The sequence below is a fragment of the Mesoplodon bidens genome, assembly GCF_964165515.1.
Source record: "Mesoplodon bidens genome assembly, contig: HAP1_SCAFFOLD_412, whole genome shotgun sequence".
Lineage (NCBI taxonomy): Eukaryota > Metazoa > Chordata > Mammalia > Artiodactyla > Ziphiidae > Mesoplodon > Mesoplodon bidens.
This window is the reverse complement of record NW_027672600.1, coordinates 231,897-259,616: the sequence shown is the minus strand read 5'-3', so window position 1 is coordinate 259,616 and position 27,720 is coordinate 231,897. Positions and strand designations below refer to the sequence as shown.

Genomic DNA, 27,720 nt, shown 5'->3' with positions numbered 1-27,720 from the left:
GCTTTACTACTAACCCAATATCTGCTCTTAGAAAATACCCCCTTTTCATCGTCTCAGAATTCTTTCCAGATAATCCCAAGTATCTTCTCTCAGAAGCTCCCGGGGGACCAGATACCAGGTAGGAATTCTTCAGATACATAATCTGGCAGACATCCTTTCCCAGTCCCCCTTCCCTGCACCAGTATTTGATAGACCCTTTCAGATTTTGGTTCTAACCACCCCTATCAGAGACTCACCTTCCCAGTCTTGCCCAGGGCTCTACCTGTGCATTCAAAAGGAAACAGGTTGTCCTCCCTTCTTTTAAGATCCTGTACTCCACATCGTGCCTTATAGTCTCCCCTAGGGCCTTTCAAGTGGCCAATATCTTCATTCACAAGCCCTCATCTTCTGCTTTCAGCCTCATAGGCCCCTATATCATTATTATACAACCCCTCCCTGAGCACGCTTCCTTCCTACTAGATCCCCTTCTCAGCATCTGTTCAGCCTGCATGGTGCTCTGCATCAGTGGTCACAGAAGCCCAGCCGGACTTCACAATCTAGCCAGTGTCTGCTCACTCACTCTTTTAGTCTGTTATCTTCCTGAAACTTTTATCCTCCATTCCTGGGGAAAATCAACTGTCTGAGCTCAGCCTCCTCTTTCCTCCCTCTCAGAGTAGCTCTAGTACCTAGCATGTCTTCATGTTTCCGTTCTTGAAATGAGGATGCTAGTACTTAAGTCCTTCTCTCCACCAGAGTTACCACCAACAAAAGAGAAAAACCTCCCCGTATCTGGCTCACCTCTGACCCTTTTTCTAAAGATGTGCACTATGCCACTATCGAAGAAACGTTGTATGTCTGGGCCTGATCCAAAACCATGTGCTGATTGCCCTTCCAACCAACGTGAGTGTCCTTTCCCTAAATCTTGGATGTGGGATGGTATTGTGGTTGGTGGGAAAGTACCTCTTATTTAAGCGTTTTTTTGCTGTCTTGATGAAACTCTTTTCCCCTCCATTCCTAGGGAATGCCAAAAACAGGCAGTGCACCAGACATAGGTGAGGGTCTTTACTCCTGGCAGTGGTGACTATGGCTGAGCCTGGGAATGTGAAGCAGGAGGGGGGCAAAGAGAGTATAGAGTTGGGTGGGCCAAGCCATGACCCAGAGTCTCCTTCAAATCTGGCAGGTATGTCCTGGGCCGTGAGGCTATGAAGCATCTCCAGACATCCAGTGTGCTAGTGTCGGGCCTTCAGGGCCTAGGGGTGGAGATTGCGAAGAATATCATCCTTGGTGGGGTCAAAGCAGTCACCCTTCATGACCAGGGCACTGCCCAGTGGGCTGACTTCTCATCCCAGATACCTCTTCCTGGATCCCTTCCCCTTGCCCAATCACCAAACCCCCTGGTCTCTGCATTCACTTCACTTCTTTCCTTCTTGTACCTTGTTGTAGTTCTACCTAAGGGAGGAGGACATCGGTAAGAACCAGGCTGAGGCATCACAGCCCTACCTTGCTGAACTCAACAGCTATGTGCCCGTCACCACCTACACTGGGGCCCCTGTTGATGACTTACTTAGTGGTTTCCAGGTACTTTGCAGCATCACCCTGCCTCCTGACTTGCATTCTCAGATCCTTTTCCTGGTTGGTTTGTTCAGTATTTATTTAATGGACCAGCCCTGTGGGTGCGTGCCCTTGCGTTTCCCAGAGAACTTGGGCACTGGAACTCCTGATGCAGCAGTAGGAACTTATCCTGGTGAATAAGGAAGGGAATTCAAAGATTGCCTACATATCATTGCTGAGCAGGCTTTGCTTTGTTCTGTTTTGTTTTATTTGAGAATTGAAGCAAATGATTGTAGGATTTGGGGATAAACCCAAACTTTAACTGGGAACAGACTGTGACTCATTGTTTGACTCCCAGGACATGCAGGGTTGTAGGCAGGCAGGAATGGGTGTTTTTCAAATAAGTGAATTAGTTGGTCTTCAAATTCTGTCCTCCTAATACTGCTTTACTTTTCTTGTCATAGTCTGGGGTTTCATATTTCTCTTCATTGAGTTTTACCCTCACTGAGTATGACACACATACTTTGTAAATATTTGAAGAAAAGGTCTGAACCAGTAAGCTTTAGTCCTGCCATTCTGCCAACCCCTGGCCTGCCTTTCTCCTTTATTTTCTTATTTCCCTTCACCCCAATGCCAGTCCCTTTGCATGAGCTTCCTTCTTGTTACAGGTTGTGTTCCTCACCAGCTCTCCTTTGGAGGGCCAGCTGCGGGTGGGTGTGTTTTGTCACAGCCATGGAATCAAGCTGGTCGTGGCAGACACTCGGGGTCTGTTTGGTTGAGTGCCTGCTTCTTCCTTTATCCCCAGCTCCTCCCAAGCCCAGGCTAAGACCCCCTGGCTCCCAGTGGCGTAATGCTACTCTCAGCCCACCAGATTTTCCATTCTCCATGTTCACCTCTCCCCAGTTAGCATGAGCACTGACTGCCGGGAGTGATGGCTAAGCTTTCCTAGGAAGTGTTCACTATTTCGAAGGGTCTCAGGCACCAGTCCTCGTGTCTCCTTTTACAGGCAGTTGTTCGGTGACTTTGGAGAGGAGATGATCCTGACGGATTCCAATGGGGAACAGCCTCTCAGTGCTATGATTCCTCTGGTTACCAAGGTAAGGAGATTGGCCACAGGGGTTCTGGAAGGCATGTGGGTAGCCATAGTCCTCCTTTATGCTCCTGGTACCCTGATCCTACCTCTGAGGCTTTCTTTACTTCTCTTCCATCCAGGACAACCCTGGTGTTGTAAGCTGCCTGGATGTGCCCGACACGGGTTTGAGAGCGTGACTTCGTGTCCTTCACAGAAGTTCAGGGCATTAATGAACTCAATGGCATCTATCCCCTAGAGATCAAAGTCCTGGGTATGCCAAGACTGGGGAGCAAGAAATTGTTGCCCAGATCAAAGAGAGAATTGTCCCTGTGGTGTGGGCTGACCCACAACCCAAGGGTTGACACATATCTGTAGTCTTGACTTGTACCAAAGTCCAAGAGGAGATGCCTCTCTGAAATCTGACTTGGGACTTAGAAGAGATGGGTCCAGGTAGCTTTAATAAAGACATGTGAACTGAGCTACAGGCAGAAAAGGTTTATACCACTAGGGTTTGATTCCATTATTATTTTTTGGCCCATTGACTCTGTTTCTTTCTTTTTTAAACTGTTTTAGAATGTATAGTATAACAATCTCTAAGTAATACTTCATCACCACACATATTAAAGAGAAACTTACAACAAAATATTTCCACTTTCTGGTTCACCATTTGCTGTCCTCATATATTTTATGTATGTTATAAACTTCTCAATACATTATTTTTGACTTCACAATTATATTGTTGAAAAGATTTAAGAAAGTTTATTTTTACCCACATAATCACCATTTCCAGTATACTTTTCTGTGGCTCCAGATTTGCATCTGATGCAATTTTTCTTCTGCCGAAGAAAGCCTTTGACATATGTTGTGGAATGGGGTCTGCTGGTGATGATTCTTTCAGCTTTTTCATGCTTGAAATTTCATTTTGCCTGTGTTTTTGAAAGATGTCTTTACAGAGTGTAGCATTTTAGAATTCATTGCTTTAAAGATATTGCTCTGTTGTCTTTCCTGCCTTATTTTCCACAGGAAGTCTGCTATTCTTATTCTTGTTTCTCTGTATTTAATGTGTTTATTTTCGCTATCACTGATCTTAATGGGATTATGATATACATTAGTATAGTTTTCTCCGTGTCTCTTTTGCAGTTTATTAAATTTATATTAACTATGGTTTTATAGTTTTATCAAATTGGGAAAATATCTGGCCTTATTTTTTTTGAAAATGTTACTTTCGCAGCTCACTGCCACCCCATTATCTCCTTCCAGAACTCCAATTACATGTATATTAAGGCACTTGACTTGTTTGTCTTTTTCTCCCCGTCTTTGTTGTATTTTGGATAGTTTCTTCTACTTTGTTAAATCTCCTAATTTTTTCTTGTGTGTTAATTTGTTAATCACATCTGTTATGTAAAATCACTGGTCAAGAACATTAAAACAACTATTGTAAATATATTTCACATGTCAAAGAAATTCCCAACAAAGGAGGGGGCCAAAAGAGTTTTTGAAGAAATAATGGCCAAAAATTTACAAATTTTTGAAGACTAAAGCCACAGATCTGTGTTCTGCTAATTTTTGATGGATGGAAGGTAATTGTGAATGTTAGCTTTTTGGAGTTGCGTTTTGTGTTCCTTTAATATTTTTGAGTTTGTTCTAGAGAAATTATGTAGTTGCCATTGGATCCTTTCAGGGCTTACTTTTTCTCTAGAGTGGCATTTAGACATAGGGTGCCTGTGCTGTCTGAAGAAATCAGCATTGTGTTTGTTTGTTTTTTATGGTGTACGATACCTTATTTTTATTTTTTAATTGAAGGATAGTTGATTTAATGTTTAATGTTGTGTTACTTTTTGCTTTACAGCAAAGTGGCTCAGTTATCTATATACACATTATTTTTCATATTCTATTCCATGATGGTTTATCTCAGGATACTGAATAGAGTTCCATGTGCTCTATAGTAGGACCTTTTTTATCCATTCTATATATAATTTTTTATCCATTCTATATATAATAGCTTACATCTGTTAACTCCAAACTCCCACTATATGGGGGAGGGGGTTTGGGGAGAAAGGAGGTGGGAGGTTTTCCCGTTCCTGTTTTGATAGTGCTGTTGATCTTGGGAGGGAATGAATTGACATATAAACCTTCATTCTTTTCATCCCCCAGGTCCCTACACCTTTAGTATCTGTGATACCTCCAATTTCTCTGACTACATCTGTGGAGGCGTTGTCAGTCAGGTCAAAGTAACTAAGAAGATAAGCTTTGTGAGTATGAGCAGGAGAGTGTGCTGTAGGGTTCCAGGCATCTCTACGTTTTTTCCTTTTTTGTTCTGATATCTTGCTCTCCACAGAAATCCTTGCCCACTTCACTGGCAGAGCCGGACTTTGTGATAACAGATTTTGCCAAGTATTCTCGCCCTCCTCAGCTACCCATTGGCTTCCAGGCCCTGCACCAGTTCTGTGCCCAGCATGGCCATTCTCCTTGGCCCCACAATGAGGTAGATGGGTGGGCAAGCCAGCCAGGTCCTTGAGCCAAAGCTGCTCTATGCCTCTTCATCTATTTAGTTTTTTTACCTCTCCCTCTCCCCACAGTGGTGTGATTGTTCTTTTTCTCCTTCCAGGAGGATGCAACGGAACTGGTGACCCTAGCACAGGCTGTGAATGCTGAAACTCTGCCAGCAGTGCAGCAAAACAGTCTGGATGAAGACCTCATCCGGAAGCCGGCTTATATGGCCCCTGGGGATCTGGCACCCATCAATTCCTTCACTGGTTGTGTGGCTGCCCAGGAGTTTATGAAGGTCAGCGTGAGTGGAGATGGACAGTGCTGGGCCTGGGCCAGGTTCCTTTCCGGCCCTGCTGCTTGCTTTCCAGCTCTGATTAACCAGTGATCACATTCTCTTTCTAACCGACTCCTCAGGGCTGCTCTGGAAAGTTTATGCCTGTTATACAGTAGCTGTACTTTGATGCCATTGAGTGTCTCCCTGTGGAAAAAGAGGCCTTCACAGAGGACACGTGCCTTCCAATATGTGATTTGGGCCCATGGAGAAGACATTATTGTGGATCTTTTTAACGTGGCTTTTCCCTAACCCTCTCTTCCCTTCACATGACTCAGTGCCAGAACCATTATGATGGGCACATGGCTGTATTTGGCTCTGACCTGCAAGAGAAGCTGGGTAAGCAGAGATACTTCTTGGTGAGAGAACCTTGTGGTCAAAAGCTACCTTTAGGTCCCCTAGGCTCTGGCCACCTCTTCTGGAGTCTCCTCGTGGTGTACAAGGGATGGTGTTGGCTTGTACCCTCATCTCATCCCTCTTCCATTTTCTTCACACCAGGTCCTTTATATCCTGGTCTTGTGCCTCTTTCCTTAGAGGACCATGGATTTTTATGGCACTGTGACTTAAATATGCAGTCATAGATCCTCTTACCCTCTCTTGCCCTCTGCAGGGGTAGTGAGGAGTGGTTTTGTTACCCAGTGACCCTAACCATCTTGTGTCTCTCTTCTTGGCCACCTCCCAGGTGGGTGCAGGGGCCGTTGGCTGTGAGCTACTCAAGACCTTTGCCATGACTGGGCTAGGCTGTGGGGAGGGTGTGGCAATCACCATTACAGACATGGACACCATAGTAAAATCCAATCTGAATCGACAGTTTCTGTTCCGACCTTGGGATATCAAGGTGAGTGGAATGGATATGGTATGTGGTTCAGCTTTGTTTTTCACTTTTCCCCTGTCTTTTTCTGGTTATCTGTCTTATTGCCTTTGGACTTTTTTTTTTTTTTTTTTTTTTTTTTTTGGTACGCGGGCCTCACACTGTTGTGGCCTCTGCCATTGTGGAGCGCAGGCTCTAGACCTTCAGGCCCAGCGGCCATGGATCATGGGCACAGACGCTCCATGGAATGTGGGATCTTCCTGGACAAGGGCACGAACCCATGTCCCCGAAACGGCAGGTGGACTCTCAACCACTGCCCCACCAGGGAAGCCCACCTTAGGACTTTTTGTTTGTCTCTTTCCTTCAGTTCTTACCTTATTTCTTTTCTCTACCACTCACTCTTTCTTCCAGGAGATATTTATTGAAAAGTTATTACATCGTTCATTTGTGAGTTTAAAACTGTCCCCAGCCATCTTTTTTTTTCTTTGGTTTTTGGTTACGGCTAATGTGGAACTCTGGAAGCTAGATTATAGAGGGATCTATCTGGGGCGTCTCTGTAAAGTTCAGTGTTATTTTGCCTGGCCAGTGTTTATCTTTCCTTTCATTTTGTCATGCAAATACTAGGTACTACTTAAGTAGTTAGAATATATAAGATAGCAAATGAAAGGTTTCTGCTTTTGTCTAGTGGGAAGACATAGTAAATGAGAGATTCTCTAATGCAGTGGAGGTTGGCAGCACTCTTTCCTCAAGTCCAAAAGATCACAACTCTTTTAAGAATACTAAGACATTATGTCCTTTTTATCCTCATTTTATCAGGTGAAAGGGTAATTTTCCACTCTGCTCTAGGAGGCTGTCCGTAACCCAAATACACAGTATTTTCCAAATGACCAGACCAATTCATGATGATACAGAGTTGTGCATTAACTAAAGAACCATTCAAAATACAGAGAAAGACAGTGGATATTGCTGTGGATCAGTATTTTACCTTGCAACTAAACTTTACTATCACATGTCAAGTTTTGATGTATTTTAAAAAAAATATCAACAATCATCTGAAAATGTTATTGAAATATTTTTTGGTAAGGCTGGATGTCCCTTACATCTTTCAAGCAAAACATGTAATACATTACAGGCAGTAGATAATGAAAATTCAGCTATCTTCTAAGATATTATATAACTAAAATTTGCAAAACTGTAAATACAGATTGACTCCTATCATTAAAGATTTGTATTGGAGTGTTTTTCATAATATTTGTACTATATAATGGAATTATTCCAATTTTATTAATTAATTAATTTATTTATTTAGTTTTGGCTGTGTTGGGTCTTCCTTTCTGTGTGAGGTCTTTCTCTAGTTGTGGTAAGTGGGAACCACGCTTCATCGCGGTGCGCGGGCCTTTCACTACCGCAGCCTCTCTTGTTGCGGAGCACAGGCTCCAGACGCAGAGGCTCAGTAGTTGTGGCTCTGGCCTAGTTGCTCCGCGGCATGTGGGATCTTCCCAGACCAGGGCTCGAACCCATGTCCCCTGCATTAGCAGGAAGATTCTCAACCACTGCACCACCAGGGAAGCCCCTCCAATTTTAAACGGAGTAATAATATTTAAAAATTTTCTGAGTTTAAATGTCTAATGTAGGAAATCTTGATAGCTGTGCCTCACATAAAAAACCCCCCACAAACTTCGTTTTAACATCATTAGTTTGGAGAACTGCTACAGCAAATAATAAATACAATAGCACAGTATGTGGTTAGAACATAACAAGGTGAAAAATACTGTGTAGGGGCAAGAATGAAAAACAAGATATAGAACTGGAAATGCCATGAGAGGGTGGTTTTCAGTGTGGTAAAGGAAATCCTCATTGGAAAGGTGGTATATCCACAGAGAATTAAAGATGATATATGAGAACAGGAAGAAATCTCAGGGAAGAGTATGCCAGGTGAAGTTAACAGTATGAGCAAAACCCTGAGGTTGGAATATGCCTGCTGTGTTTAAGGAATAGAGACAGAGACAGCCCACAGTATGAGAGAAGGTTGTAAAAGTAATAGGGAGCAGCTCATTTTACCCTTAGTGAGAGTGGGAATCAATAGAGGGCTGTGAGGAGAGGAATGTGATCTGACTTGTACTTTCAGAGGATCCTTTTTGTTTTTGTAAGTTCAGAGGACCTTGGTTTTCTTTGGGTGAATGCACTCCAACTCTGGGTGCTAGTAAGTAAAAACAATGGATGTTCGGTAGACAAAAGAACAGATACTAAACCCATTGGCTCCTATTGTATCACTGTTTTCCTTTTTTATTCACCCCATTCCTCATTTGTCCCAGCCCAAGCTGTGTGGCATTTATCATAGACCACAGAGCCTCCTGACCTCAGAGCCTAGGTCTTGTGCATCATTGCGTAAATCAATTTTCAGAACAGCTCTGTAAAGTTTTGTTGGGTGATTATATGAATGACAGTTCTGTTTCTCCATCCCTATCCAGAAATTGAAGTCTGATACAGCTGCTGCAGCTGTGAGCCAGATAAATCCACATATCCGGGTGATGAGCCATCAGAACTGTGTGGGCCCTCACACAGAGCATGTGTATGATGATAACTTCTTCCAAAAGCTGGATGGTGTGGGCAGTGCCTCGGACAGTGTGGATGCCCGTGAGTTTTGCGGGTCGGTGAGGACAAGGCGAGAGTAATGTGTGTGTTTTAGGGAGTGTGTGTCACTGTGTCCTATCCTGATATTATTTTCCCCCACCCTCACCTGCTGCACCTTTCTCACAGGCACGTATATGGACCGCTGCTGTGTGTTCTACCGTAAGCCTCTTCTGGAGTCAGGCACACTGGGTACCAAGGGTAATGTGGAAGTAGTATCCCCTTCCTCACAGAGTCATACAGCTCCAGCCAGGACCCTCCTGAGAAGTCCATCCCCATCTACACACTGAAGAACTTCCTGAATGCCGTTGAGCACACTTTGCAGGTGATCAGCCTTGCAGGGAGTAAGAGGTGGAACAGATAGGTACCTGGACAGTGTCTCATTTGCCAAACTCTTGTTATTCAGATGATGAAGCCTCAGTGTATGTAATATCTGCCCTCTCTTTAACTCTCCTTCACTCACTTTAAACCTAGCAACCTAAGCTTTTCAAAATGATTTTCTTTAACTTGAAATTTTTATTTTGGAAACATACAGGGAAGTATTATTTATACCATGTGAAATACTTTATGTAAGAAGTGTATATCTAAAAGGTGAGGATGTGTTTCTTTGTGTACAGGATACTATTTTGCTAATATTAAGTCCATATTTAGGACTACTTTTTTGATTGTTTCCCAATATATGTTTAATAGCTTGTCAGCATAGTTGTGTTTATATAGTACACATACATACAAAACAGCATACCTATCATGTAGGTTGACAAAGTAAAAGCACCCCATTAACTGGCCCTCAGAACTTGGCCCTAATTACAGTCCCCTTTCAAACCACAAATAACCATCCTTTTATCAAAATGATTCTTAATGCAGTCTTTGAGGCTATGTTTAGGAAGTATGGGAACAGGAAGAAAATGAGCAGTAACAGTTCAGTCACTTTTCCTTCCAGAATGGATGAGTTTATACTTGTGGACTCAGTTCAGTATGTGTCTTTCTCCCTGTCCATACATCCCATGTTGGTGTGTGTGTGTGTGTGTGTGTGTGTGTGTGTGTGTTTAGATACAGAGAGATGGAGAGAGAAAGAGATGTGTTTTTGTGTGCATGTTCATTTCTATATACATAAAACCTCTACTAGGTTATGGTTCTATTACTGTGTTTCTCTCTACCCAGCATGCAGAAGGGCCAATAAAAAGGCTTTTAAAACAAATATACTATGTGCCCTTGGACTTAACATCTTCATGCTTCAGATTCCTTATCTGTAAAATTGGAATGATGGTAGTAACTCTCACAGGACTTTTGTAAAGCATTTACACTTAATATGTCCTTGTGACTTTCAAACTAAGCTTTAAATGTGTACATGTTTGCTTATTTCATATTAACTCCATGAGGTGTAGTTTTACTGTTACAGTGTATGTCTTTAAAATGAGAAAAAACAAGTAAAGATATACCTGATGGTCACAAAACTGTGACAGAGCTGGCCTTTGAACCTGGATTTCGAGCATCAGGATGCTCCAGATCACTTCACCAGTGACTATTTATCGACCTCTGAATTCACAGGGGTCAAACCTCTATCTTACTTTCTGCCCAGTCCCCAGAACCTGCATAGAGATCGTTCATGTTTTATTCTTGGTGTGAACTTTTTCTTTTATTGAGGCCTCACATACCTAAGGTAAGGTGTACATCTTAATAAATTCTGCATGAATGTACACTTGTGTGTTAACCTCTTCCCAGATTAAGATCATTGGATTTTACATTGAAGTGGTGAGGGCTTGACAAGTTTGAGGAGTCACATTGGGAGGGCTTCCTTCCTCTGTTCTCCCATAACAGCCATGCTCTTCCTATTTGCTGCATTTCCTGATGGTGTTCCTAAGGTCTACATAAACTTATTTGTTTCCCATAACCCACGTAGTGTTGATTTGCTCTGTCTGCAGTGGGCTCAGGATGAGTTTGAAGGTCTCTTCAAGCAGCCAGCAGACAACGTCAACCAGTACCTAATGTGAGTAATTCTGTCCAAATCCTCGCTCACTGTGTCCCCTGCCTGTCAGTCAAAGCATTCTGTAACCAGTGTAACACTTAGGACCTGGCCTACTTTTCAAATAAACTAATAATTCCTTGGGCCTTATACCTTTGGGAGTCAGCACTGACTTTTCATGGTGTTAAGCTCACTCTGGGATCACTGTGTAATTTTGAGTTTGTGTCCCCTCTAATTCTTGATAGGGATTCAATGTTTGTGGAGCAAACACTGCACCTGGCAGGCACTGAACCCCTGGAGGTGCTGGAGACTGTGCAGCGCAGCCTGGTGCTTCAGCAGCCACATACCTGGGCTGACTGTGTGACGTGGGCTTACTACCACTGGCACACCCAGTACTCCAACAACATCAGACAGCTGCTGCACAACTTTCCTCCGAACCAGGTATTACACTCTTGTGGGGTCCATTTGTCAGAATAGGCTTACTGAAAGCAGTTTGCTACACACTTTTGACATGATTCATTGCAGTTAATCCAGTTGTGGCAAGCCCACCAAGTCCCAGAGATCTCATTAAATGATTAAGCGAGTGATTTTTGAAGTCAAAGACCTGTTCCTCCTGACCTCTCTCCTCTGCCTGCCCATCCCTGTTCTCTCAGGCAAGATACTTGGTACCTGTTTCCCTCAGATATGACATGAGTCATTCCAGATTCCCAGTCAGGGCTATAGATATTGTAGAAGAGAAATTTTGGTGTTAAGAGCACAGGACCTAGGTGGGTTCAAGTCTCAACTGCATTTGATATTGGGACTAATCATGTATTTTCTCTCTGTGCCTCAGTATCCTCATGTAGGAAGTAGGAATAATAGTGACCTAACTTCATGAGAGTTTTATGAGGGCTAATTGATATTTATTAAGTTAATAAAGTAAGTATGTTAGTACCTGCCTGGCAATCTATAAAAGTTTCATAAATAGCTCTGTGTCTGGCACAAAGTGAGTGCCCAGCCATATACTAAGTTGGGACTTCCGGGCTTGAAAATGAGGAGTCACAATTATCAGAAAGACCTCTTCTCTCATGTCCCACTCCCCCCAATCTTTCTGTTTTCTTAGCTTACAAGCTCAGGAGCCCCTTTCTGGTCTGGGCCTAAACACTGTCCACACCCGCTCATCTTTGATGTCAGCAATGTAAGTCTCCTCCTTCAAATGTGGGTACATGGATGGGAAGGAGGCTACGGCTCCTTAGGTGAGTACTGATATGCTTACCCCTCCATACATTGCCTTCTCTTGGCCCCTGCATCTGGACTACATGATAGCTGCTACCAACCTGTTTGCCCAGACCTATGGGCTGAGGGGCTCTCAGGACCGAGCTGCTGTGACCATACTCATTCAGTCTGTGCAGGTCCCTGAGTTCACCCTGAAGTCTGGAGTCAAGATCCATGTTTCTGATCAGGAGCTGCAGACCACTTCGTGTGTTGGTGAGGGTGTTTAACTAGTTGGCCTAGAGCTAGCATCCTACTTATCACCTATGTATGCAGGCCTCCCCTGTGCTTGTGTTTTGCCACTGGCTCTGCTCTGAGATCTCAGGCCTGAGATTTATCCACACTGTCCTTTGGTCCTTGCTTCTTCCAATTTAAAATAAGGTTGGTTAGTTGAGGCAAATTCTCTGATGTGCTACTACTTTGTTCTTCCCACTGTTTCTCCCTCAGGTGCACCAGTGGTCCATCTCTTTTCTGTGTGTATGTTTGCTTTGTTTTGTTCTTTCCTCTGTTTCTTTTTGTGTCCATATGCAGGGACAAATGGATATGATCTTTACCAGTAGTCTCTCTGCCTTGATTTCTTCCCTGTTTCATTTCATTATAGATCTCCTCATCCACCTCCCCACCTTCCTTTGGTATGCCTCTTTACCCTATGTTTATTTATTTATTTATTTATTTTTGCTGTGTTGGGTCTTTGTTTCTGTGCGAGGGCTTTCTCTAGTTGCGGCGAGCGGGGGCCACTCTTCATCGTGGTGCACGGGCCTCTCACTGTCACGGCCTCTCTTGTTGCGGAGCACAGGCTCCAGATGCGCAGGCTCTGTAGTTGTGGCTCACGGGCCTAGTTGCTGTGCGGCATGTGGGATCTTCCCAGACCAGGGCTCGAACCCGTGTCCCCCGCCCTGGCAGGCATATTCTCAACAACTGCACCACCAGGGAAGGCCTAACCTATTTTTTTTTTCAAAATTCAAAGGGTTTATTACTCATCTATTAATTCTATTACATTTATTTATTGTTTTATTGTTTTAAAATATATCAAAATAAATAGAGAAATTTATACGTATTTTATCTATATATGGAAGAGCAGCTGGTACCCAAGGTGGCACCAACAATCCTAGCAGCTCTTAGTTTAAATATCCGTAGTAGTCAGCAATTTCCATTTCATTTTCCCTCTCAATGAAAAATTGCAGTTTCCCCAGAGAGGTGTATTTGGCAGCATTCTCACGATCTTGTTGAGCCCGCCTCTTCATGGCCTCCCGCTCTGGCCTCTGCTCTTGTTCGATGGGCTTTGACCTGACTGACACAGGAACATTGGGTTCCCTGCATGGAATTCGTTGCTTGCTGAAGTCTTGGAGTAGAAATGGGGTTTGGAGCTTGGGTGGGGACTGGTGCTTAGTTACAGCAGGGGGAACAGGCTCCCGCTGGAGAGAAGCACAAGATGAAATTTTGTAGGGTGCAGGCCTAGGAGCAGCAGACTGAGGAACACTAGGCTGGGTATGGTCAGTCCAACCTGGTTGGGTTGGGTTGGTCACAGTTGTCTGAGCTGGTTTGGCAGGACCTGGCAAAGAGGCAGGAGCTGGCTGGGATGAACTGGCTGCAGCAGGTTGAGCTGAGTTAGTAGAAGCAGGCTGGGCATGGTCTGCCACAGCAGGCCGATGTGAGGCCAGAGACTGTGGCCTCCAAGGAGCAGGTCGAGCTTGAGGCTTGTCCCAGGCAGAAAAAGGCAGAGGTATCAACTTGACCTTCCCAGGAGGAGGCAGCTCATACTGGGATGGAGATGGACACTCTTTCAGCACTGCTGTCTGGTTTCTGGGTTTTGACTTGAGTTTTCTCAGGGCTCTTACCCTCATGTGGGGTATGCCACCATGGCTGGATAGCTGGGGGTGGCTGGGGGTCCTTAGGGTTGCTTGAATTTCCCAAGACCTGACAGGAAGAGAGCCCAGTTTTCTTATCATTCTTCTCCCCCAGTGCATGAAAAACCTTCACAGACTCCAGCATGCGCATGCCTAGGGAGGTTCGAGGTTTTTTTAAAGCTCTCTTGGGTAAGCTCTGTTTGGTGTTTCTTTCGCTTTGTCTTGGGAATTGTTGGCTTCTCTTCTGCCTTGACTTTGTTCCCTGACTGCTTATTGTCTTCAGCCTTCTTTCTTCCTCTGGTCCTTGTGGTCTTTTCCTGCCCGTGGCTCTTAGTTTTGCTGATCTTTCTGGATGCAGCTTTCTGAGGTTTGCCTTTAGAATGCTTGGCCGTGTTCACAGGAGCCCTGTCACTGACTGCAGCATTGCAGAGAACCACTTCTCCCCCTAACAGGCACTCTGGATTCTTTGGCTGGATTTTGGCCTTGGGAGCACCACTGATAGGCTCAGAGGCTTTATGTTTGTTCTTCCTGGGTTGATCAGAGGGAACCTTTATGACACTTGGCTTTTCCTGCACCTGATTCACCTTAATGGCTCTGGTGTCTTTGGCTTTGATCACGTTGGGACCTTTGGATTGATCAAGATCTGACATGCTCAGAGAAGAAGAGGAAACATCAACACATACAAGGGATGAGGAGACAACACCAGAGGATGTCTGAGTGGCTGCAGCTGAACGGCACATGTGTCCAGTACAAAGGTCACTGGTTACTGGTCACTGGTCACTTGTGATGATCCAAATTTATTTACAGACAACTCTACAGAAACCCCAAGACTCTACCAAGTGGTAGTAGGTTTGGTAGGAGAATGATGTCAAAAAGCAGGCAGTTGAAAGATATGAGATAGCCAATAGGGAGGTTTGATCCCCAACAGGAAGGCAGGATTGGGTGGAGAGAGTGTAGAAGAGCTAAAACAACGCCTAAATTTCTGAGTTCTGGGGAGGAAATCCTAGAAGACAGATTTACTTCCCCCAGGCTCTTACATTAGGGAAAACATTACAACATTCCTTTTTTTTTTAGTTTCTGCTTTATAACAAAGTGAATCAGTTACACATATACATCTGTTCCCATATCCCTTCCCTCTTGCGTCTCCTTCCCTCCCACCCTCCCTATCCCACTACTCCAGGCGGTCACAAAGCACCGAGCTGATCTCCCTGTGCTATGTGGCTGCTTCCCACTAGCTATCTACCTTATGTTTGGTAGTGTATATATGTCCATGCCTCTCTTTCGTTTTGTCACAGCTTACCCTTCCGCCTCCCCATATCCTCAAGTCCATTCTCAAGTAGGTCTGTGTCTTCATTCCTGTTTTACTCCTAGGTTCTTCATGACATTTTAAAAAAATTCCATATATATGTGTTAGCATACGGTATTTGTCTTTCTCTTTCTGATTTACTTCACTCTGTATGACAGACTCTAGGTCTGTTCACCTCATTACAAATAGCTCAATTTCGTTACGTTTTATGGCTGAGTAATATTCCATTGTATATATGTGCCACATCTTCTTTATCCATTCATCCGATGATGGACACTTAGGTTGTTTCCATCTCCGGGCTATTGTGAATAGAGCTGCAATGAACATTTTGGTACATGTCTCTTTTTGAATTATGGTTTTCTCAGGGTATATGCCTAGTAGTGGGATTGCTGGGTCATAGGGTAGTTCTATTTTTAGTTTTTTAAGGAACCTCCATACTGTTCTCCATAGTGGCTGTACCAATTCACATTCCCACCAACAGTGCAAGAGTGTTCCCTTTTCTCCACACCCTCTCCAGCATTTATTGTTTCTAGATTTCTTGATGATGGTATTCTGACTGGTGTGAGATGATATCTCATTGTAGTTTTGATTTGCATTTCTCTAATGATTAATGATGTTGAACATTCTTTCATGTGTTTGTTGGCAATCTGTATATCTTCTTTGGAGAAATGTCTATTTAGGCCTTCTGCCCATTTTTGGATTGGATTGTTTGTTTTTTTGCTATTGAGCTGCATGAGCTGCTTATACATTTTGGAGATTAATCCTTTGTCAGTTGCTTCATTTGCAAATATTCTCTCCCATTCTGAGGGTTGTCTTTTGGTCTTGTTTATGGTTTCCTTTACTGTGCAAAAGATTTGAAGTTTTATTCGGTCCCATTTGTTTATTTTTGTTTTTATTTCCATTTCTCTAGGAGGTGGGTCCAAAAGGATCTTGCTGTGATTCATGTCATAGAGTGTTCTGCCTACGTTTTCCTCTAAGAGTTTGATAGTTTCTAGCCTTACATTTAGGTCTTTAATCCATTTTGAACTTATTTTTATGTATGGTGTTAGGGAGTGATCTAATCTCATACTTTTGCATGTTCCTGTCCAGTTTTCCCAGCACCACTTATCGAAGAGGCTGTCCTTTCTCCATTGTACATTCCTGCCTCCTTTATCCAAGATAAGGTGACCATATGTGCATGGGTTTATCTCTGGGCTTTCTATCCTGTTCCATTGATCTATCTTTCTGTTTTTGTACCAGTACCACACTGTCTTGATTACTGTAGCTTTGTAGTATAGTCTGAAGTCAGGGAGCCTGATTCCTCCAGCTCCATTTTTCGTTCTCAAGATTGCTTTGGCTGTTCAGGGTCTTTTGTTTTTCCAAACAAATGTTGAAATTTTTTGTTCTAGTTCTGTGAAAAATGCCAGTGGTAGTTTGATAGGGATGGCATCGAATCTGTAGATTGCTTTGGGTAGTAGAGTCATTTTCACAATATTGATTCTTCCAATCCAGGTACCAGATATATCTCTCCATCTATTTGTATCATCTTTAATTTCTTTCATCAGTGTCTTATAATTTTCTGCATACAGGTCTTTTGTCTCCTTAGGTAGGTTTATTCCTAGATATTTTATTCTTTTTGTTGCAGTGGTAAATGGGAGTGTTTTCTTGATTTCACTTTCAGATTTTTTATCATTAGTGTATAGGAATGCCAGAGATTTCTGTGCATTAATTTTGTACCCTGATACATTACCAAATTCATTGATTAGCTCTAGTAGTTTTCTGATAGCATCTTTAGGATTCTCTATGTACAGTATCATGTCATCTGCAAATAGTGACAGCTATACTTCTTCTTTTCCAATTTGGATTCCTTTTATTTCCTTTTCTTCTCTGATTGCTGTGGCTAAAATTTCCAAAACTATGTTGAATAAGAGTGGTGAGAGTGGGCAGCCTTGTCTTGTTCTTGATCTTAGTGGAAATGGTTTCAGTTTTTCACCATTGAGGACTATGTTGGCTGTGGGTTTGTCATATATGGCCTTTATTATGTTGAGGAAAGTTCCCTCTATGCCTACTTTCTACAGCGTTTGTATCATAAATGGGTGTTGAATTTTGTCGAAAACATTCTCTGCATCTATTGAGATGATCATATGGTTTTTCTCCTTCAATTTGTATATATGGTGTATCACGTTGATTGATTTGCTTATATTGAAGAATCCTTGCATTCCTGGAATAAACCCCACTTGATCATGGTGTATGATCCTTTTAATGTGCTGTTGGATTCTGTTTGCTAGTATTTTGTTGAGGATTTTTGCATCTATGTTCATCAGTGATATTGGCCTGTAGTTTTCTTTCTTTGTGACATCCTTGCTTGGTTTTGGTATCAAGGAGATGGTGGCCTCATAGAATGAGTTTGGGAGTGTTCCTCCCTCTGCTGTATTTTGGAAGAGTTTGAGAAGGATAGGTGTTAGCTCTTCTCTAAATATTTGACAGAATTCGTCTGTGAAGCCATCTGGTCCTGGGCTTTTGTTTGTTGGAAGATTTTTAATCACAGTTTCAATTTCAGTGCTTGTGATTGGTCTATTCATATTTTCTATTTCTTCCTGATTCAGTCTTGGCAGGTTGTGCAATTCTAAGAATTTGTCCATTTCTTCCAGGTTGTCCATTTTTTTCACATAGAGTTGCTTGTAGTAATCTCTCATGATCTTTTGTATTTCTGCAGTGTCAGTTGTTACTTCTCCTTTTTCATTTCTAATTCTATTGATTTGAGTCTTCTCCCTTTTTTTCTTGATGAGTCTGGCTAATGGTTTATCAATTTTGTTTATCTGCTCAAAGAACCAGCTTTTAGTTTTATTGATCTTTGCTATCATTTCCTTCATTTCTTTTTCATTTATTTCTGATCTGACCTTTATGATTTCTTTCCTTCTGCTCACTTTGGGTTTGTTTTGTTCTTCTTTCTCTAATTGCTTTAGGTGCAGGGTCAGGTTGTTCCCTCGAGATGTTTCTTGTTTCTTAAGGTGGGATTGTATTGCTATAAACTTCCCCCTTAGAACTGCTTTTGCTGTGTCCCATAGGTTTTGGGTCGTCGTATCTCCATTGTCATTTGTTTCTAGGTATTTTTTGATTTTCTCTTTGATTTCTTCAGTGATCACTTCGTTATTAAGCAGTGCATTGTTTAGCCTCCATGTGTTTGTATTTTTTACAGATCTTTTCCTGTAATTGACATCTAGTCTCATAGCATTGTGGTCGGAAAAGATACTTGATACAATTTCAATTTTCTTAAATTTATGAAGGATTCATTTGTGACCCAAGATATGATCTATCCTGGAGAATGTTCCATGAGCACTTGAGAAAAATGGGTGTTCTGTTGTTTTTGGATGGAATGTCCTACAAATATCCATTAAGTCCATCTTGTTTAATGTATCATTTAAAGCTTGTGTTTCTTTATTTTTTTTCATTTTGGATGATCTGTCCATTTGTGAAAGTGGGGTATTGACGTCCCCTACTCTGAGTGTGTTACTCTCAATTTCCCCTTTTATGGCTGTTAGTATTTGCCTTATGTATTGAGGTGCTCCTATGTTGGGTGCATAAATATTTACAATTGTTATGTCTTCTTCTTGGATCAATCCCTTGATCATTATGTAGTGTCCTTCTTTGTCTCTTCTAATAGTCTTTATTTTAAAGTCTATTTTGTCTGATATGAGAATTGCTACTCCAGCTTTCTTTTGATTTCCATTTGCATGGAGTATCTTTTTCCATCCTCTTACTTTCAATCTGTATGTGTTTCTAGGTCTGAAGTGGGTCTCTTGTAGACAGCATATATATGGGTCTTGTTTTTGTATCCATTCAGCCAATCTGTGTCTTTTGGTGGGAGCATTTAGTCCATTTACATTTAAGGTAATTATCAATATGTATGTTCCTATTCCCATTTTCTTAATTGTTTTGGGTTTGTTATTGTAAGTATTTTCTTTCTGTTGTGTTTCTTGCCTAGAGAACTTCCTTTAGCATTTGTTGCAAAGCTGGTTTGGTGGTACTGAACTCTCTCAGCTTTTGCTTGTCTGTAAACGTTTTAATTTCTCCATCAAATCTGAATGAGATCCTTGCTGGGTAGAGTAATCTTGGTTCCAGGTTTTTCTCCTTCATCACTTTAAATATGTCCTGCCACTCCCTTCTGGCTTGTAGAGTTTCTGCTGAGAGATCAGCTGTTAACCTGATGGGGGTTCCCTTGTGTGTTATTTGTTGTTTTTCCCTTGCTGCTTTTAATATGTTTTCTTTGTGTTTTATTTTTGACAGTTTGATTAATATGTGTCTTGGCATATTTCTCCTTGGATTTATTCTATATGGGACTCTCTGTGCCTCCTGGACTTGATTAACTATTTCCTTTCCCATATTAGGGAAGTTTTCAACTATAATCTCTTCAGATATTTTCTCATTCCCTTTCTTTTTCTCTTCTTCTTCTGGAACCTCTATAATTCGAATGTTGGTGCATTTAATGTTGTCCCAGAAGTCTCTGAGACTGTCCTCTGTTCTTTTCATTCTTTTTTCTTTATTCTGCTCTGCAGCAGTTATTTCCACTATTTTATCTTCCACGTCACTTATCCATTCTTTTGCCTCAGTTATTCTGCTATTGATCCCATCTAGAGTATTTTAAATTTCATTTATTGTGTTTCTAATTGATGCTTGATTCATCTTTAGTTCTTCTAAGTCCTTGTTAACTGTTTCTTGCATTTTGTCTATTCTATTTCCAAGATTTTGGATGATCTTTACTATCATTATTCTGAAATCTTTTTCAGGTAGACTGCCTATTTCCTCTTCATTTGTTAAGTTTTCTGGGCTTTTATCTTGCTGCTTCACCTGCTGTTGTTTTCTGTCTTCTCATTTTGCTTATCTTGCTGTGTTAGCGGTCTCCTTTTTGCAGGCTACAGGTTCGTAGTTCCTGTTGTTTTTGGTGTCTGTCCCCAGTGGCTAAGGTTGTTTCAATGGGTTGTGTAGGCTTCCTGTTGGAGGGGACTGTTGCCTGTTTTCTGGTGGATGAGGCTCGATCTTGTCTTTCTGGTGGACAGGTCCATGTCTGGTGGTGTGTTTTGGGGCGTCTGTTGCCTTATTATGTTTTTTGGCAGCCTCTCTGCTAATGGGTGGGGTTTCGTTCCTGTGTTGCTAGTTGCTTGGCATAGGGTGACCAGCACTGTAGCTTGCTGGTTGTTGACTGAAGCTGGGTGCTAGTGTTGAGATGGAGATCTCTGGCAGATTTTTGCTATTTGATATTATGTGGAGCTGGGAGGTCTCTTGTGGACCAGTGTCCTGAATTTGGCTCTCCCACCTCAGAGGCACAGCACTGATTCCTGGCTGCAGCACCAAGAGCCTTTCATCCTGCAGCTCAGAATAAAAGGGAGAAAAAGTAGAAAGAAAGAATTAGCAGAAGAAAGAACGAGAGAAAGAAAGAAAGAAAGGAAGAAAAAGAAAGAGAGAGAGGGAGGGAGGGAGGGAGGGGAGGAAGGAAGGAAGGAAGTGAGGAAAGAAAGAAGGGAGGGAGGAAGAAGAGAAGGTAGGAAAAGAGAAAGAAGATAAAGTAAAATAGAATACAGTATGATAAAATATAATAGCGTTATTAAAATAAAAAAGTTATTAAAAAAATTAAAGAAAAAACAGACAGGACCCTGGGACAAATGGTGCAAGCAAAGCTATACAGACAAAATCTCACACAGAAGTATACACATACACATTCACAAAAAGAGGAAAAGGGGAAAAATCGTAAATCTTGCCCTGAAAGTCCACCTCCTCAATTTGGGTTAATTCGTTGTAAAAAGAGGAAAAGGGGAAAAAATCATAAATCCTGTTCTCAAAATCCACCTCCTCAATTTGGGATGATTCGTTGTCTATTCATGTATTCCACAGATGCAGGGTACATCAAGTTGATTGTGGAGCTTTAATCCGCTGCTTCTGAGACTACTGGGAGAGATTTTCCTTTCTCTTCTTTATTCTCACAGCTCCCGGGTCTGAGCTTTGGATTTAGCCACCAGAGGGCGTCTGTTCTTCACTCAGACAGGATGGAGTTAAAGGAGCAGCTGCTTCGGGGGACTCTGGCTCACCCAGGCCGGGGGGAGGGAGGGATACGGAGTGCGGGGCGATCCTGCGGCGGCAGAGGCCGGCGTGACGTTGTAGCAGCCTGAGCCATGCATTCTCCCGGGGAAGTTGTCCCTGGATCCTGGGATCCTGGCAGTGGCAGGTTGCACAGGCTCCCGGAGGGGAGGTGTGGACAGTGACCTGCGCTCGCACACAGGCCTCTTGGTGGCGGCCGCAGCAGCCCCAGCGTCCCACACCCGTCTCAGGGGTCCACGCTTTTAGCCGCGGGTCGCGCCCATCTCTGGAGTTCCTTTAAGCAGCGTTCTTAATCCCCTTTCCTTGCACAACAGGAAACAAAGATGGAAGAAAAAGTCTCTTGCCTCTTCGGCAGGTCCAGACTTCTTCCTGGACTCCCTCCCGGCCAGCCGTGGCACACTAACCCCTTCAGGCTGTGTTCACGCCGCCAACCCCCGTCCTCTCCCTGTGCTCCGACCGAAGTCCGAGCCTCAGCTCCCAGCCCTGCCCGCCCCGGCGGGTGAGCAGACAAGCCTCTCAGGGTGGTGGGTGCCAGTTGGCACTGATCCTCTCTGCGGGAACCTCTCCACTTTGCCCTCCGCTGCCCTGTGGCTGTGCTCTCTTCTGCTACTCCGAAGCTTTCCCCCTCTGCCACCCACAGTCTCCACCTGCGGATGGCCTTCCTACTGTGTGGAAACCTTTCCTCCTTCACGGCTTCCTCCCACTGGTGCAGGTCCTGTCCCTATCCTTTTTTCTGTTTATTCTTTTTTCTTTTGCCCTACCCAGGTACGTGGGGAGCTTCTTGCCTTTGGGGGTGTCTGAGGTCTTCTGCCAGCGTTCAGTAGGTGTTCTGTAGGAGTTGTTCCACAGGTAGATGAATTTCTGGTGTATCTGTGGGGAGGAAGGTGATCTCCGTGTCTTACTCTTCCACCATCTTCCCAGGGCCCTGGCCTAACCTATTTTTAACCTCCATATATCTTTCCTCATCTCCCTCTCTAGATAGCCCTCCTCTTCTCTCCCTCTAGATAGCCCTACTCATCTCTCCATCTATAACTACCCCCCAACTCAAATTTCCCACCTCTCCCGTATCCTGTCTCATGCCCTGTAAGTCTTCCTCTACATTTTATCTTCTTTGTATATATCCTTCAATTTCTTCATCTGTATATCTGTCCCCTCCTCATATATCTCCCGCATTTTCCTTCCCAGACAACTACTCTCTCATGTTTCTCTTTGTATATTTTCTTTATTTCCCTACATGTCTCCCTTTCAGGTATTTTGTACTTTCTCATTCTCTGAACATTCTCTTAATCTTCACATTTATTCTCCTTGGTCTCTCTCTTCAAATTTTCTGAGGTCTATCCCATGTAATATTACTCTCTTCTTTGCTGTCTGTGCATTTTCCCCTATGCCCCTTTCTGTATCTTTTATCCCTCTGTCTCCTGTTTTCCCTTATATCTTCCTTCATGTCTCCCCTTCTCTCTTTCTGTCTTTCTCTTTCAGTATGTTCTCATTGACCTCCTTTTTTTTAAGTTGTGGTAAGAAACACAAAAGATTTACCATCTTAACCAACTTTAAATATAGTAGACTTCCATTTTGGAATGCTTAATATTTCATTGAATGGATTTTAAGGCTTAATATTTCATTTGATTGATAGATCAGTTTTTCTATCCACTCATTCATCAGTTAACAACTTCTGTGCTTTCACCTGTTTTATGATTAGTGCTGCTGTCTATATTCTTTCTTAGTGGCTTTACCTGTTTTCCTCAGTGTCTCTAGATATATCTCCATGTCCCACACACCTGTCTGCCTTTTTCTTTTCTGAGGTGTTTTCTGCCCTATCTTTCCCCATTCTTTTCTCTTTCCCATGATGTCTCTCCTTTTCAAATCCTTTATCTGCCTGAACATCTCTGCCCCACCCTGGACTCCTGCTTGCACCTCAGACACTGGCCTGGGATCTCACATATATCTAAGGCCTAACATGTACTACCTCCCTTTCTGCAGCTGATAAACGCCTGCAGGAGCTCGAGACCATGCTGCCCAGCCCAGAGAGCCTCCCTGGGTTCAAGATGTACCCCATCAACTTTGAGAAGGTGCTGTGATGGGGACCTTCAACAGTGTAGGAGAATGGGCTGAGCCATCCTAAGCTTTTGTGGGGATTACAAGCCTGCCTGTAATTTTGTTAATTTTTTTTTTTTTTTTTTTGCAGCACATGGATTTCTCACTGTTGTGAGCTCTCCCTTTGCAGAGCACAGGCTCCGGATGCTCAGGCTTAGTGGGCATGGCTCATGGGCCCAGACGCTCTGCGGTATGTGGGATCTTCCCAGACCGGGGCACAAACCCATTTCCCATGCATCAGATGGCCCAATTATCTTTTGTGGTCTGGGCTAGTATTTGGCTTGTCTGGCAGGTAATTTAGGTGAATATACCTCAGGTCCCAGTATTCAGGAAACCTTTTTTTCCTTTAACTCTGTCTCTCCTGTTCTTCCTCTGTCTCCACTCACAAGAGGATGATGACAGCATCTTTCATATGGATTTCATTGTGGCTGCATCCAATCTCTGGGCGGAGAACTATAACATTCCCCACTGCTGACCAGCATAAGGTAACAGTAGTCTAGAACTAACCTTGCACCCTTTTCCAAGTTTGAGTCCACCATGTTTGACCTCTTCTGTAGACCTTGAACGTCTCTAACAACTGCGTCTGCTCATCACCTTCTGCGTTACAGAGCAAGTTGTTTGCAGGGAAGATCATTCCAGCCATTGCCACAACCACAGCAGCTATAGTTGGCCTTGCATGTCTGGAGCTGTACAAGGTAGTGCAGGGACACCAACAGCTTGAGTCCTATAAGAACAGCTTCATCAACTTGGCCCTGCCCTTTTTCAGCTTCTCTGAGCCCCTTGCCCCACACCGTCATCAGGTAAGGGCTTGCTTTTATAGAAACCTTTGGTGTTGCCCATCAGTGAGTGATGCTATGTGTGTGTGTGTGTGTGTGTGTGTGTGTGCGTGTAGAGGTTGTGTGTATCTTATCTCCATAGAACTGGCTCTGGTTTTCATCATACCAGGTGAGAGGCTTTGTTTAATTTTGTGTAGCCTTTGTTCATTGAACCTGTGCAAAGTAGGAATGGAACTGGCATGTTTGTGAAATAAAGAGGAGCATATGATCTGGGCTTGCTCCCGTTTTACTCTTTGTGCTTTACTCTGTGCTTTGTCCCAGTGTACTATAACCAGCAGTGGACATTGTGGGATCGCTTTGAGGTACAGGGGCTGCAGCCTAATGGTGAAGAGATGCCCCTCAAGCAGTTCCTTGACTACTTTAAGGTAAGGCCCTTTCACTCGCTGCACTTGTGGTGGTGGTTGCCCAGGTTACTGGTACTGTCCATCCCAGTGACCTTGTTGCCCCTCCTCCTTTCCACCCTCTTCAGCCAGAGCACAAGTTAGAGATCACCATGCTGTTCCAGGGTGTATCCATGCTCTACTCCTTTTTCATGACAGCAAGTAAGATCAAAGATCAACTCAGGCTTGAGTTGGGTCAGTGTGCAAACAGAAACAGGTCCTGCCTGGGGTGGGAAGCATCAGCTAGCTATGCAACTCATCTTCACTGTTCTCCTAACTTTGTCTCTGTAAGTCCTTTCCTCTCTTTCTTCTTCACAGACCCTCTTTTTCCTCACCCCAGGATAACAGCAATAGTGAGACGAGTATCAAAGCAAGAGCTGGGACACCACATTCAAGCACTGGTGCTTGAGCTGTGCTGCAACGACGAGAGCGGCAACGATGTGGAGGTCCCCTATGTACGATACACCATTCGCTGATCCCTCTACACCCATCTACCTCATTCTCAGTCAAGTCAATCTATTTCCGTTTCTCTTATAGTTGTGGCAAAAGCTGAGCCTTAAGTTCTTCTGAGGACTTTTTGTTGTTGTTGTTGCTGCTTTCTACTGTTTGGAGTTGGAATTCTTAATAAAGAGTTATTAATCCAAGTCTGTCATATCCTTGTTTTGTCAAAGGCTCGTACCCTGTTGTCTGTGGGAAAGACCAGCCTTTCTTTAGCTCTGTAGGTTCAGGTGATAGTACAGAAGGCTCAGCCCCTCCGCAACAGCATGGAATTTGCCTCACATCCAAGCTTATGAGAAAAGATTAAATCCACCTCTTCTGGTAAATCATTCGTTTGCTATTTTTCCTTTGTCCTCTCTGTTTAAAAAGAAATAGAGGGGGAGTTGAGGAAGATGGCAGAAGAGTAAGACGCGGAGATCACCTTTCTCCCCACAGATATGTCAGAAATACATATACACGTGGAACAACTCCTACTGAACACCTACTGAATGCTGGCAGAAGGCCTCAGACCTCTCAAAAGGCAAGAAACTCTGCATGTACCTGGGTAGAGCAAAAGAAAAAAGAAAAAGGACAAAAGAGTAGGGATGGGACCTGCACCTATGGGAGGGAGCTGTGAAGGAGGGAAGGCTTTCACACACAAGGAGCCCCTTCGTGTGCAGAGACTACTGGTGGCAGAGGGAGGAAGCTTCGCAACCACAGAGCAGAGCAGAGCAGCAGGGGTGCAGAGGGCAAAGTGGAGAGATTCCTGCACAGGATTGGTGCCAACTGGCACTCACCAGCCTGATAGGCTGGTCTGCTCAGCTGCCAGGGCAGGCGGGGGCAGGGGGCTGAGGCTCGGGATTTGGTCGGAGCGCAGGTAGAGGACTGGGGTTGGCAGCGTGAACACAACCTGAAGGGGTTAGTGCACCACGGCTGGCTGGGAGGGAGTCCAGGGAAAAGTCTGGAGCTTCCCGAAACACAAGAGACATTTTCTTCCCTCCTTGTTTCCTGGTGCGTGAGGAGAGGGGATTAAGAGTGCTGCTTAAAGGAGCTCCAGAGAATGGCATGAGCCGTGGCTATCAGCACGACCCCAGAGACGGGCGTGAGACAATAAGGCTGCTCCTTCCACCACCTAGAATCCTGTGTGCAAGCACAGGTCACTCCCCACACCTCCCCTCCCGGGAGGCTGTGCTGCCCGCCACTGCCAGGGTCCCGTGATCCAGGGACAACTTCCCCAGGAGAACTCATTGCGCGCCTCAGGCTGCTGCAACGTCACACCGGCCTCTGCCACCGCAGGCTCGGCCCGCACTCCGTACCCCTCCCTCTCCCCGGCCTGAGTGAGGCAGAGCCCCCGAGGCAGCGGCTCCTTTAACCCCATCCTGTCTGAGCGAAGAAGAGACACCTTCAGGCGACCTACAAGCAGAGGCAGGGCCAAATCCAAAGCTGAAACACAGGAGCTATGCGAACAAAGAAGAGAAAGGGGGGCTTCCCTGGTGGTGCAGTGGTTGAGAATTGGCCTGCTAACGCAGGGGACACGGGTTCGAGCCCTGCTCTGGGAAGATACCACATGCCACGTGGAGCAACTAGGCCCGTGAGCCACAACTACTGAGCCTGCACGTCTGGAGCCTGTGCTCCACAACAAGAGAGGCCGCGATAGTGAGAGGACTGTGCACCACAATGAAGAGTGGCCCCTGCTTGCCACAACTAGATAAAGCCCTCACACAGAAATAAAAACCCAACACAGCCAAAAATAAATAAATAAATAAATAAATAAATAAAGTACCCTTAATTAAAAAAAAGAAAAAAATGTATTTCACACCAGGGTCAAAAATAAAAACAAAAATTTAAAAAAATAATAAAAATAAAGAGAAAGGGAAATCTCTCCCAGCAGCCTCAGGAGCAGTGAACTTAATCTCCACAATCAACTTGATGTACCCTGCATCGTTGGAATACCTGAATAGACAATGAGTCATCCAAAATTGAGGAGGTGGACTTTGAGAGCATGATATATTATTTTTTCCCCTTTTCCTCTTTTTGTGAGTGTGTATGTGTATGCTTCTGTGTGTGATTTTGTCTGTATAGTGTTGCTTTCACCATTTGTCCTATTGTTATGTTCATACATTTTTTTTACTTAAAATTTTTTTCCCTTATTTTATTTTATTTTATCTTCTTTCTTTCTTTCTTTCTTTCTTCCTTCCTTCCTTCCTTCCATCCTTCCTTCCTTCCTTCTTTTTCTCTTTTTTATTCTGAGCCATGAGGATGAAACACTCTTGGTGCTCCAGCCAGGAGTCGGTGCTGTGCCTCTGAGGTGGGGGAGCCAACTTCAGGACACTGGACCACAAGAGACCTCCCAGCTCCATGTAATATAAAATGGTGAAAATCTCCCAGAGGTCTCCATCTCAATGCCAAGACCCATCTTCACTCAACAACAAGCAAGCTACACTGCTGGACACTCTGTGCCAAACAACTAGCAAGACAGGAGCAGAACAACACCCATTAGCAGAGAGGCTACCTAAAATCATAATAAGGCCACAGACACCCTAAAACACACCATAAGACGTGGACCTGTGCACTAGAAAGACAACATCTAACCGCATCCACCAGAACACAGGCACTACTCCCCTCTACC

The 27,720-nt window shown here is 43.8% G+C and overlaps 2 pseudogenes across 2 annotated transcripts; one reads left to right on the top strand and one right to left on the bottom strand.

Moving 5' to 3' along the window:
• The first annotated feature begins 797 nt into the window (after positions 1-797).
• On the top strand, positions 798-25,090 carry LOC308609933 (ubiquitin-like modifier-activating enzyme 1; annotated as a pseudogene). Its single transcript has 25 exons — positions 798-935; positions 998-1,056; positions 1,160-1,328; positions 1,423-1,557; positions 2,199-2,309; positions 2,541-2,627; positions 2,743-2,873; positions 4,757-4,854; positions 4,941-5,087; positions 5,211-5,387; positions 5,507-5,611; positions 5,702-5,782; positions 6,106-6,261; positions 8,706-8,871; positions 8,995-9,190; positions 10,788-10,852; positions 11,074-11,269; positions 11,931-12,005; positions 12,064-12,295; positions 23,285-23,373; positions 23,790-23,883; positions 24,007-24,198; positions 24,498-24,599; positions 24,704-24,804; positions 24,955-25,090. The product of its transcript is annotated as a ubiquitin-like modifier-activating enzyme 1 (transcript).
• Positions 13,198-14,666, bottom strand: LOC308609929 (uncharacterized protein C2orf78-like; annotated as a pseudogene). The gene has a single exon. The product of its transcript is annotated as an uncharacterized protein C2orf78-like (transcript).
• Positions 25,091-27,720: the final 2,630 nt, after the last annotated feature.